Raw genomic sequence first — 7,833 nt, forward strand, 5'->3', positions numbered from 1 at the left:
TTGAGCCAATGAATCCTCAGACCAGGTCAGTAAGTAAATTAACTCAACAACCCTTTGTGCATCTTACCCAACTGAAGGAGATGAAAACATTGCAATGTTGCTTTTCTTGTACATATCGGGTTCCACAGATGAGATGTTGATATTTGATTGGGTTGCCTTTTCTGTCGTCCTAATCTAATTTTGCATGGAATGTTAAAAGGGAAAGTTGGACAAATTAGTTTCCAGTTGTTATCAACGTATTTTCATTTTATTGATGCATCAATTCACCTCCTCAAGAACATGTCGCACTCAAAATTTTTCTCTAATTTGTGGTACAAAATTCAGTCACCCTCCTCAAACTATGCTGTTAAGGCCAATTTGATACCTGAACTCTTAAAAGTATCAATGTGATATCCAAAAACCTATTTTGACAGCAACGTAATATTTTCATCAAAAATCTCAAACAGCTCCGTTTGTTTACTGACGTGGCAAGCTCGTGGGTCCAAAAAAAGGGCAAAATGGACTTTTTACCTAAAAGTTAAACCTAATCGAACAAAACCTCCCATTTCCTTCATTTTTGATACTTCCCTCTTCTAAACATACCCAAACCCTCCCAAACTAAATATTTGACCTTTATCTCCAAAAGATTCGAAAAGTGAGAATCTCACATTGACACTCTGATCAGAGCAGGTCACGGGCTTGATTCTCGAATCTCCGACAGTAGAGGATCACTGTCATGGCGAAGATGTGGGGGATATTTCGGGAGTCTGGACCACCACCCAAAAGTGAGTCCTCCAATCTCTATCTTCTATTGTATTCGTATCCTATGTAAACGCACTTTGCACAAAAGTTGAAAACGAGTTTGTCTCTATTCTGGGTTTCATCGAGGTATATGGTTTGATCGAGGAAGATATTAAAATGGGTTTCGTGGTGTTGGTTTAATAAAGAAAAGAGAAGAAAGCAAATCGATTTGTGTGTTCTGGGTTTTTAAATAGTGCTTTGGACTGTAGTTGAATCATCGTTGAACACAAACTAGGGTTTTTAAATGTTGAAATCCCCAATCTGATTTTCAGAAACTGAGATGCTGAAAATTAGTTGAATATTTTAAGTAATCTGAAATTTGAGTTGAAAGCACATGAAATTAGCGTGTTCATACTATGTTTTTTGTGTAATGAGTTTGAAAAACTAAAGATAGGTGCTGACTTTTATCGTTTGAATTTCAGTTCCAGAAAACTTGTATACAATGGAGATTTTTCAAGGTGGTTTTTTTGACAAGAACCTGGATGGCACAAGGAAGTATAAGTTTCCTAGGTTTAACAAGTTGGGAGGGAAGTTATACCTTGATGGTCTAGATCCTGAGTTGATCAGTTGGGTGGAGATGAATACTATTGCTCATGCATTGGGGTATAGGGAGAAGCCAATATCTTACCACTTTAAGATACATTGGACACCCCCTAATGAAGGATTCATACAGAGTAAGAGTGATGGAGATGCCATAGAGATGGTGAAGATGATACCATTGAAGAAGAGGCAGATTATTGTCTACATTACAGGTGGGGATCCTAGGTAAAAAGAAGAAGCTTATGCTGAGTTTGCATTGCCACCTGATCCAGATTTTGTTAATCCTTTGAACAATCAGACTTCAAGAGAGAAGGAAAGGGCTTTTTTAAAAAGCAAACTTGATGGCTAGCCAGTTATATAGTGAACCATATGGAGTAAATGCAGTTGGTGGCTCATCTAGAGTAAATGCAAAAGTGGAGGCAGAAGTTATTAATCTTGAAGATGATAGTGGTTCAGGTGGCAATGTGGTTGGGTAGAGCTAGTCAGTCCACTTTTGCTGGTTTGTCTGATATTGTACCAGACATCATGGGTTCACAAGCATGTGCAAGCCAAGGTGAGGTGGGGCAGGGTGGTAATACATCAACGATGCAAGGGCATATATGTAACTTACAGCCCCTAAAGCCATACCTAGCTAGAAGGGTGAAACACACTGTTAAAAGACCCTGGCCTACATTTGCAAGAGAAGCTTTGAACAAAAAACTGGAGGATATAGAGAAGAGGGCTAGAGAGGAAGCTGAGAAAAGGGAAAGAGAGGAGTTTAAGAAAGTTGAGAGGGAGGCTGCTAAATTGAGGAAGAGTCAAGCTTCTGCTGCACTTAGTGTTGAAGAAGTTGAGCAGAGGGCAAGAGAAGAAGAAAAATAAAGAGAAAGGGAGGCTGATGAGCAGAAGGCAAGGGAAAAAGCTGATTGAGCTTAGAGAAAGGGAGGCTTCTGAGAAGAGGGCTAGAGATGCTTTAGTTGTGAGGCAACAGTTAGCTGCTGAATTAGAAAAGAGAAGGGTTGAGAATCAAACATCTAACGCTGCACCAAACAAGGCGAAGGAGACTGTTCACCATAAGGCTAAGGCAAACAAAAGAGGGAGGAAGCCTAGAGAGCCAAGGTGTAACACAAGGCACAAAGGGCAAAAGAAGTTTGAAGCACAAGTTGAAGAGGAGAGGACAACAGTGATGGGTCCGACTTCAAGATGTCCTGCAAAATATGTGGCCAGCAAGGACAAAACAAATTGGGTTGTCCTATAACAAAGGCCAAAAAGGCAGCAGCAATAGTAAGTAGTTTTCATCAACATTCTATTCTTATTTTCATCAAATTCATGTTGACAAGTTCTTTTTTGTTGTACAAATCCAACCAACTAATTGTAATAAGGATAAGGAACATCAAGTGGAGCAACTACAAATAAAAGGCAGAGAAAAGAGGTTCGGGCTTATGGATTTTTTAACACTTGGTTGTGTGAATTGGGTGTGTGTGTGTGTGTGTGTGTGTGTGTATATGTTGACTGAAATGTTGCAATAGTTGTGTGAATTTTGGTATATGTGTTGGCTGTGTTCAACTGAAATTGGTATTAAAATTGGTTGGTTATGTGAAATTTGTAGGTCAATAGAGCACCTGCACCAGAGGGGTGTACTAATGTAAAGGACCAAGTTATCAGGTCTAGGAAAACATGGAAGAAAATCAAGCAAACTGTGGAGAGAACTTCTGGTCCCAATGTTGGTGCTCAACAGTACAATCATATTAGTAGCCTCTCACTCAAAGTAGCCAGAATCCAACAGCTAGGAGTGCTCAAAGGAAAGCAGCAGAGCCTATGCAGCCAAGCCAAGCTTCATCTGAATATGCAGCATTTTAATCCAATTTGAACTATCTCTTTTTGCTATTACTTAACGGTTAAATTTTGCTAAACTACCATTGCACATTAAGGCACTTACTGCTTATGCATTTTGCTGGACAAATTATGTATGTGTGATTTGTCAATGGATATCTATGTTGATTTGGTTGGTATGATCTTTTTCTTATTGAAGTGTTTGAATCAGTTTTTATGTTCATATTTATTGCTTGATGGATATGGTTGAAATGGAGTGAAATGAGTCTGTTATAGTGGTCAAACATGGAGTCAAATTAGGTACAATCAGTTTGCTTCAATTTGGAGGGAAAACGGTTAAGGAACAGTGCAAAAATGATGGGAAGATGTGTGGGATCTGTTAAATAGGGCGGAAAAGGTATTGTTGATCGAAATTGAGGGTTGTTTCTGTCATTTGCCCTTTTTTTGGGGCCCACATGCTTGCCACATCAGCAGACAAATGGAGCCGTTTGATATTTTTGACAGAAGTATCACGTTGATGTCAAAATAGGTCTTTGGGTATCACATTGATACTTTTGAGAGTTCGGGTATCAAATTGGCCTTAACAGCATAGTTTGGAGATGGTGACTGAATTTTTCTCTAAATCTTACCTCTATATAAATTTAGTAATATTGGACCCAGCTTGGTCTGAGTGAATTGACAGTATAAGGCTGGCCAATTATACCGATCCAAACCAACCAACCGATTACCACCCGAACCAACAATGTTGGTAACCGACATAGTTGGTTACCGAGATATTGGTACGGTAGTACCGAACCGAGTTCAAGATATTGGTACGGTACTGGTACTGATTTTCAAATAAATACGGTATACCGTACCGTACCGTATATTATATATATTATTGATTTATTTTAAATATATTTTATACCTATTGATCTGAACCGTTTATCATTAATAATTTGATTTCAAATCTTATCACAACCGTTGATTAGACTTGAACTGTCCAAACCCTAACTGAGAGTACAGAACGTCAGAACCTAATCCAGTTCCCATTCCCTACTCACTCCTCAGCCGCTCAGCCCCTCGACTCCTCGAGGACTCGAAGGCTTGAGGCTCGAACCGAGCCCTTTCTCTCAGACTCAATCACTCAAACCCTCTCCTCCTCTCGATTCAATTCAAAGTTTCAAACACAGAACTCTTCGATTTCATTCTAGGCCTCGAAGGCTTGAAGTTCGATTCGATTCAAAGCTTTAAACCCAGAACTCTTCGATTCGATTCGAGGCATCGACGGCTTGAAGTTCGATTCAATTCAAAGCTTCAAACCTAGAACTCTTCGATTCGATTCGAGGCATCGACGGCTTGAAGTTCGATTCAATTCGAGGCATCGACGGCTTGAAGTTTGATTCGATTCAAAGCTTCAAACCCAGAAAATCTCGTATCTAATCAGAGATTCATGGCCTACGGCCGAAGTTCGATTAGATTCTAACCCAGAACTCTTCGCCTCTCGACCTCTTCTTTGAAGTTCGTTTCGATTCAAATCTTCAAACCCAGAAATCTCGTATCAATTCATTCGATTCATGGCCTACGGCCGGTGAGTTTTCTCTCTCGTATCAATTTTTGGTAGATTTGAGTTTTCTCTTTGGTTAATCTTTCGATTCTAGACTGAGTAATCTCAAAATTGTAATGGTTTTACTTTTTTGCATCTTGCTGCAGTTAATCACTTAATCTCAAGTGGAATCAGTCTCTTTGAAGTGGAATCTTGATTTTTTACTTGTATATGTGAGTTCTAAACCTGTGAGTTGGGACTCTTTCTTAGTTTCTTAGTTTCAGATACCAATTTATTCTGGGTTTCATGGTTTCTTAGTTTCTTTACCAATTTGTGCTTGCAGGAACAGGAGGACGAGGACTAAGAAGCAAAGTGACTGCACAACTGAATTGATGGGATGAACTGTGAATTGATGGGATTAATTATTGAACTGTGAATTGATGAGATGAATTATTGAACTGTGAATTATTGAATTATAATTTGTATGAACTATGAAGTGATGATTGATTGATGAGATAAACTGAATTGATGAACTGAAGTTATGTATGACAGGTTTTTTGCTTATTTTTCATTTGATTATGGTTGGGCCTTTGTTTGGAAATTTCTGATAGGTTTGAGCCTTTACAATTTCAGTTGGGCCATAGCTGAAAGCTGGCCCAATCTTAAACTCGGTTGGAGGCCCAACCAACCGATACCAACCGATACCAACCGATACCGAGAAGTTGGTATACCGACTTTCGTGGCCGGTAATGGTAGCCTATTTTGTGTGCCAAGAGTGTTTGGTACGGTAGATGGTATTGGTCTTGAATGTCCGGTACCGAACCGAACCCACCCCTAAGTATAACACCAATAAAATGCTCCAATCTGTGGTTCATATAAATCTGGACACTGCTTGGTCTTGGCCCAGCAGTAGCACACCTCTAGTTTCTATTTTATTATTTTTGTAGTTATTTATTTTTCTGAGAGGTAGGTCATCCATTATCCAATTCTGCAAACATTAAAATAATGACTTGCTGTCAGAAAAAGCCATTAACTAGAGAAAACCAGCCTACCACACTCCTCACACAAGCATACCAAAAGTAAACTCCAAGTACATCCACCTTTTAAGAAAATTAAGCATGAAACAAAAAAATCTAGAAACTTCGAAGTAGAAAACAAACCTTGGCAATCAAAGTTTTAGTCTCCCTATTAATCTCCTTCAACCAAATAGAAATAGGAAGAGAGGCATCAATAGTTGCCTCCATACTACCCTCCTCAACATGAACCAAGTCTGTCGAACCTTGAATAACTTCAACCTCTGCAATATCTTTCACAACCAAAACACCACTGATGAATGATGTCGGTTAATTTTTATCCAAAACTATCACATGTATTCATTACTCAAGAATCGGAGTTGACTCGAGTCAAACTAATTTAATTCATGGGCTCAAAGTCATTACTAAATTGGCAGGTTCATTTGCTGACGGTGTTGGCATTTTCTTGGATCTGGGTTCTCCATGATCAGTATGATCATTTTTCTAGCCCAGTGGTGTACTGAAGAGTTTGTGGATCCTGGATGATTTTTTTTATACTTAAGTAGTTAGGTTCAAGCTCTTTGGTTTAGCGTTATGAAGTTTGTTATGACTCTTATTTGTATTGATCATCCTAGTTAATGAATTTATTTAATTTAATTTAAAAATTAAAAATTAAAAAATGATCATGTATAGCATATCTGTTTATATGTATGCCTGAAATATTTATATATATATATATATATATATATACACACATATCCGATCCAGAGCGGAGCTCCGCTTTGAAATTAACGTGTGAAGTTCGAGTTTTGGGTCACTTTTCAGTCACATATCCACATCTCGACTGTTCAGTTTTTAGGTACTAGTGTATAGATCATCTCTGCAAATTTTCAGCCAAATTGATGATCGTTAAGGTATCTAACTCGCTTAAACCAATGGACGGACTGAATCTGTCAACCTGAACCGTACTAGCTTTAAGGCAGTTATCAATGCCTTAACGATCATCATTTTGGCTGAAAATTTGCAGAGACGATCTATACACTAGTACCTAAAAACTAACGGTCGAGATATGGATATGCGACCGAAAAGTGACCCAAAACTTGAACTTCACACGTTAATTTTCAAAGCGGAGCTCCGCTCATGATAGGATCTGTATATATATATATATATCTGTAACTAACTAAACATAGCAAAAGATACAGTGATGAGCACAAAATGACTAGGTGTTCAAGAATTTTGTAGTCACGCACGCTTAGTCTAATTTCAAGGATTGAGATTAAGATATTTAAATTTTATTTTTTTAATCTCAATTCTTGATATTAAATCTAAGGGTGATTAACTATATAATTCTTCTGTCAATTGATGACCGTGTGAATATTACTCACGAAAAATATATCTAGTTGATAAATTGTACTATTTTCTTAGACTAAGACCTATGGTACAGATGGAATCTTTAGATTTTGCTAAAATAGAGTTTCCTTTTTTTTTTTTCTTGGTACCTTTCTTTAGATTGATCGTTGTATCCCAAAGGTTTCTTAAACCGAGAGACTAATCCGTTGGGGGACCCGGGCGCTAAACATGGCATTACAGGCGCTCCCCAGACCACATTTATAATTCAACAATTACACAAAGTGACCAAGCGTTCTAAATGCAAGACGTAGGGTTTCACATCTTGAACATTCATGTGGGGGGAGACCCAATGCATCCACTGAACCACTTGCCGTAGTTGCTAAAATAGAGTTTAGGTCTTGAAATCCTGTCTTTTGAGGAGATATGATTGTAATACTTTTAGTTCCCTAATTTTTAATATTTAGGTACATATATCTTTTGTGAATCCCGAAAAAATTTCACGAGCTAAGGTGAGGTCGTTCGGAAATTATCTGTCGATCTCGGTAATTATTAAGGTATTTAGAAAAATATTTCAATAACTTTCACAAGATGTAATTATTGACTTAAGGGTCCAATAATAAAGTACGTGATGTGGCAAAATATATTAAATAATAATATTGGTGTGGGGATGAGCCTCCTAACTTGACTAGATTCCAAACCTCATTATTCAAAAAAAAAAAAAAAAAAAAACTATGAGATGCGACGAGTCGGTGTAAATTTTCCGGAAAGTTTTCAGGCGCCCATGCTAATTGTTATAATTTTCCGATGTTTCGA

Source organism: Rosa chinensis, chromosome 5 (genome assembly GCF_002994745.2).
Source record: "Rosa chinensis cultivar Old Blush chromosome 5, RchiOBHm-V2, whole genome shotgun sequence".
NCBI lineage: Eukaryota > Viridiplantae > Streptophyta > Magnoliopsida > Rosales > Rosaceae > Rosa > Rosa chinensis.